Genomic DNA, 5,994 nt, shown 5'->3' with positions numbered 1-5,994 from the left:
ATTTCTCCTTTTTGGAATGGGAGCATTTACCTAATGCCTGCACCCCCATTTTATCTAGAAAGTAACTAACTTGCTTTTGATTTTACAGGCTCACAGGCAGAATGGACCAGCTTTGTCTCAGATGAGACTTTGGACTGTGGACTTTTGAGTTAATGATAAAATGAGTTAAGACTCTGGGGAACTGTTGGGAAGGCATGATTTGTTTTGACATGTGAAAGGACATGAGATTTAGGAGGGGCCAAGGGTGGAATAATGTGGTTTGGCTCTGTGTCCCCACCCAAATCTCACCTCAAATTGTAAAACCCATAATCCCCACATGTCAAGGGGGGGACTAGGTGGAGATAATTGGATCATGGCAGCATTTTACCCATGCTGTTCTCATGATAGTGAGTGAGTGAGTCTCACAAGATCTGGTGGTTTTATAAGCATCTGAGATTTTCCCTGCTTGCACTCACTCCAACCTTCTGCCCTGTGAAGAAGGTACCTGCTTCTCCTTTGCCTTCTGCCATGATTGTAAGTTTCCTGAGGCCTTGCCAGCAATGCAGAACCGTAAGTCAATTAAACCTCTTTCCTTTATAAACTACCTATTCTGGAGTATTTCTTCATAGCTGTGTGAGAACAGACTGATATAATCAGACTTCCAAAATAATTTTTAACATGAGAAAACAGTGTGCTCAACCAGAAGCAAAGCTTTTTAAAATGCATGCTGAACATAAACTTTGGGTGAAAGTGTAGACTCACTACTCCATTGTGTGACTTCTGTATTTGATCATGAGACATCAGGTTTAGCATTTATTCAGTTCTCATTCCAGGTATTCTGTGATCTCCAGTGTCCACTGCTCAAGCATTGCACATTATGAATTTTTTTCTAACATAGTCTTTTTATGTTGTCCAGGCTGGCCTCAAACTCCTTGGCTCAAGTGATCCTCCTGCCTCAGCCTCCTGAGTATCTGCGACCACAGGCACATGCCACCATGCCCAGATCTTCATAAATTTTTAAAGACCTCGAAAGATATCTACTATAGAAGACTCTTAGTTTTTAAAAAAAATTTTTTTAATTAAAATTACTGAAGTGAATAGTATACACTCTGAGTTAACTTGATGTAGTATAACCATTGTGATAGTATTTCTAAAATATGCTATGGAATATGTTGGCTAATTAATTCTTACTTATTATTTACCTGTGGCAATGGCAATTTATTTGGATTTGTGAGAAAAAAAATTTACAGTGTATGAAAATTCTAACATATGCTAAGACTACTCCTGCTCCTTCTTAACCACAAAAATTTAATGTAAGGTGTTTCAATGGGAATTCCACCAGCCTCCTCCAGCTAAATGTTTTTCTTCTAAAACACTGTTTTAGGGAAGTTTCCATTAAGATGGGTTGAGGTAGAATTAGGATTAAAATAATAAACCAAAAAAACTTTACGCAGAAAAAGTGAAAGCTAAGGGAAGTCCAGGGTATGTCAATGATTGCCAAATAAAAGAAGAACGGAAATGTGATATGAATGTGTAACCTTTAGCATGTATTCCCCTAAACCATTCCTACTGTCTGCTATATTCATTATCAACTCCAAAGTGGGGAAAAAAGAAGTAAAAGGTTTTGTTGTCTTGCTCTACTAGCTGCGTTTTTAAAATAGTTGGCTTGTCCTCGCTAGTTGGAGGTGTCCAAAATATCATAGAATTGGATGAAAGAAATGAATATTTGAACCCTAAAGCAATTCACATTCCTGAATTGTGTGTGTGTGTGTGTGTGTGTATGTGAGAGAGAGAGAGAGAGAGGGTACTAAGACAAAAATTAAGTATGTTTATTTAATTAATCTAGTAAATAGTAAAATTATCCAAAGATACTGAATAAAAAGGCACAGGCACAGGAAAAACAAAGGAATTGTATTATCTAACCCACAATTACCAAACTGAGTAGTCTTTTTTTAATTCTTTATAGATGCTCCCCTATCATTCAGTCATGGAGAGGTCAGTCTGAATTTATTTTCTAAGAAAATAGATCTTATTAACATACCATATAACTCTTCAAGGCAGCTCTTTCTAAAAACAGTATTACCACCATGCAGTCTTAAGTACCCATACTCTGGGAACTCTTAGAGGGAATGAGATGATTAGGGGAAAAAAAAATGGAAATCAGATCTACTCGAAAGACATTATGAGGAAACTTGAAACTATTGAATACAGAGAAGTTTGAGAATCTTTCTTAATCTTAATTATTTGTTCTGTATTTACCTCCTTTTATCACTGATAATGTAGTTTTCTGTACCCAATAAAGGTAAATGTAAGCATTATGTTTAGAATGTAATTGTATATTTCCTCAAGGAAATGCTTTTCTTTCTTTTCCTTTTTTTTTTCTTTTTTCTTTCTTTTTTTTTTTTTTTGAGACAGAGTCTCGCACTGTTACCCAGGCTGGAGTGCAGTGGCATAATCTTGGCTCACTGCAACCTCCACCTCCCAGGCTTAAGCACTTCTCCTGCCTGAGCCACCTGAGTAGCTGGGACTACAGGTGCACATCACCATGCACGGCTAACTTTTGTATTTTCAGTAGAGATGGGATTTTGCCATGTTGGCCAGGCTGATCTTGGACTCTTGGCCTCAAGTAATCTGCCTGCCTCGGCCTCCCAAATTACTGGGATTACAGGCATGAGCCACTATTCCCAGCCATGGAAATGTCTTTTCATAATAGAGAGTAGAGTTTAGATTGTAAAATTATTAACTACTTTAATGGAGTATATGTTACCAAGTGTCTTGAAAACCAGTGGTCTAGAATTCCTTTCTAACATACACTCCTACTTCTCTCTGATCTCCTTAGGTCATTGAAAATTCTGAAGAAATACAATAAAGTGAATTATTTTTGGAGTTTATCAACATTAAAATCGTAAAAATATTAAAAGGATAAGAGGAAAAATAGAAAAGTAGAATATAGGAGATTTCTGTATAACCCCCTCTTTATTATAGAGAGCCACAAAAACCATGAAGATGTGCTTTTATGAGGTCATGTGAGAGAAGGAAGAAAAATTGTGAGAAAATTTAACATTTGCAAATTGGAAGCAGGAGCTAGAGCCCCTCTGGAGCAGTGATGTCTCTCTTCATTACCTTATCTCCCAATATGAAAGGGAGCAGAAACAAAGGCCAGGGTCTCTCCATAATCAGTAGCCAGAAAACCAGCTATAAAGGAGAAAAGATACAACTACCCTGGAGGAAGATGTAAAAGATTTCTACTACATTGAGAGAGAAAGGTTACTGATCAGTGCACCATGGTTTACATTTTTTAAAATATCTCAAAAGAATCAAAGAAAGCAAGGGGGAGAGTAAGGAATGCTAAAACAGAAGTCTCGTAGACAAAATACTAAAACTTAAATATATTTTGTCCTCATTTGACCTAATGAATAGTAAAATTATAAAGACGTACTAAATAAAAGGGTGAATTAAAAAAAAACAGAAGTAAAATATAAAAACAAAAGGCATCATTAAGTCTTTTCCTCACCATCAGATGGCAAAAACTATAAAGAGGAAAATAGAGTCTCAGACGATGAAATGGCAAAATAATCTTCAACTTGAAACTGCAAAACTCCATTGCAGAAAGCATCTCAGATTACACTGTGCTGGTTGCCTGCAATGGTTCCAGGCTCAGATTGTCATAACGATTCATAGGAAAAGTTTGTTTCCCTTCCCCAGATCATGACCATCGAGATAATACAATGCCTTTGAGATTTTTATCAAAAGAGTGAACCACAAGAGCCACTAAACTCTCTAATTTAGAGATGAGAATGACCTGAGGAGCTTGTTAAGCATTCTGATTCACATGATCCCTCCTTGCCAGGGATGCTATTTCATTATCTGAGAAGGAGGCCCAGGGATTCGCATTTTTAACTGGTACCTAAGGTGATCCTAGAATAGGAGGCTCCTGAATCTCACCTTAAGAACCTCTGCATTCGAAGTTGCTATAGTAATCTCTTGGTTCTTTTTTTTTTAATTATTTTATTTTATTATTATTATACTTTAAGTTTTAGGGTACATGCGCACAATGTGCAGATTAGTTACATATGTATACATGTGCCATGCTGGTGTGCTGCACCCATTAACTCATCATTTAGCATTAGGTATATCTCCTAAAGCTATCCCTCCCCCCTCCCCCCACCCCACAACAGTCCCCAGTGTGTGATGTTCCCCTTCCTGTGTCCATGTGTTCTCATTGTTCAATTCCCACCTATGAGTGAGAATACGCAGTGTTTGGTTTTTTGTTCTTGCAATAGTTTACTGAGAATGATGATTTCCAATTTCATCCATGTCCCTACAAAGGACATGAACTCATCATTTTTTATGGCTGCATAGTATTCCATGGTGTAGATGTGCCACATTTTCTTAATCCAGTCTATCATTGTTGGACATTTGGGTTGGTTCCAAGTCTTTGCTATTGTGAATAGTGCCGCAATAAACATACTTGTTCATGTGTCTTTATAGCAGCATGATTTATAGTCCTTTGGGTATATACCCAGTAATGGGATGGCTTGGTCAAATGGTATTTCTAGTTCTAGATCCCTGAGGAATCGCCACACTGACTTCCACAATGGTTGAACTAGTTTACAGTCCCACCAACAGCGTAAAAGTGTCCCTATTTCTCCACATCCTCTCCAGCACCTGTTGTTTCCTGACTTTTTAATGACTGCCATTCTAACTGGTGTGAGATGGTATCTCATTGTGGTTTTGATTTGCATTTCTCTGATGGCCAGTGATGATGAGCATTTTTTCATGTGTTTTTTGGCTGCATAAATGTCTTCCTTTTAGAAGTCTCTGTTCACATCCTTTGCCCACTTTTTGATGGGGTTGTTTCTTTTTTTCTTGTAAATTTGTTTGAGTTCATTGTAGATTCTGGATATTAGCCCTTTGTCAGATGAGTAGGTTGCAAAAATTTTCTCCAATTTTGTAGGTTGCCTGTTCACTCTCATGGTAGTTTCTAAGGACTTCATGTCTAAAACACCAAAAGCAATGGCAACAAAGCCAAAATTGACAAATGGGATCTAATTAAACTAAAGAGCTTCTGCACAGCAATCTCTTGGTTCTTATGCTGCCCTGGGTATGTTATGTTGGTGAACCTAAGGAATATTAGTCTGTTCCCTCTAAAAAACAGTGAGCACAAGTTTAGTTGCCATATTTGCGTAAAGGAAACAATTTAAGGTATTTTCCAGCAACCTGTGCAACTACTAGCAGGCCTTCTCCCTGCTAAAGCCAGATATTTTGCAAAATTTACCAGACTAGTATTTTCCAAGGTTCAAAGGAATAGTGTGCTTTGAAAGCCATTTTCAGATTACGTCTTAAGATGCTATGAAAACAACCTATGTAAGTGTATATTTAAGTACATCGTGTTAAGGGCAAAATATGCTACTCATTCAAGTCACCACATGAGGTTTTCAGTACCATATACTGGCTTGATTTGAATGAAAATTTCTAGAAATAGGATCTTAGAAGATTACCTTCAAATAATTAAAATTCCAAAGAAAAAATGGACAGTCCTACATTTGTTTCAACTTTACTTGTTTCTGATGACACTCATCTCTCTAGATTTTCTTACTGTTTTATGCCCCTGACTTTCTAGTAAGGTCTTCTGAGGTACAGTGGGCTGTTTACAGGCAGTTATGTTTGTGAGAATATCAGTACATTATCAACCACAGATCAAAACCCCCAGATAACAGTCTTGTTTTACTGACTTAAAAGGAACTTGTAATAAAAAGCACCCTTTCAATAGGGGCCTCTGTGTGTTACTTTGTTCCCTTCATCACTGTTAAGGTATATTATTTGGCCTCAGGTTAATCTACCTTTTTAGAGACCAAAAATGACTTTCTTTACACTCTGCTGTTTTTTTTCAATTATGGGATCTTACAGTTTTCGTGTTAGCTCTCCATGTTGTACTGAACGCTCAATGACAGATATTTTCTATAAAATAAAATATAAAATATTACTAGACTAATTAGGTCTTTGTTTTGCTGT

The 5,994-nt window shown here is 37.0% G+C and overlaps 1 long non-coding RNA gene across 1 annotated transcript; it reads left to right on the top strand.

Moving 5' to 3' along the window:
* The first annotated feature begins 229 nt into the window (after positions 1–229).
* Positions 230–2,297, top strand: LOC129144138 (uncharacterized). The gene is made up of 2 exons (XR_008548315.1): positions 230–549; positions 896–2,297. It is a non-coding gene; the product is annotated as an uncharacterized LOC129144138 (long non-coding RNA).
* The last annotated feature ends 3,697 nt before the right edge of the window (positions 2,298–5,994 follow it).

The sequence above is a fragment of the Pan troglodytes genome, chromosome 4 (genome assembly GCF_028858775.2).
Source record: "Pan troglodytes isolate AG18354 chromosome 4, NHGRI_mPanTro3-v2.0_pri, whole genome shotgun sequence".
NCBI lineage: Eukaryota > Metazoa > Chordata > Mammalia > Primates > Hominidae > Pan > Pan troglodytes.
The sequence above is the reverse complement of the archived record's forward strand: the minus strand, read 5'-3'. Positions and strand labels throughout refer to the sequence as shown.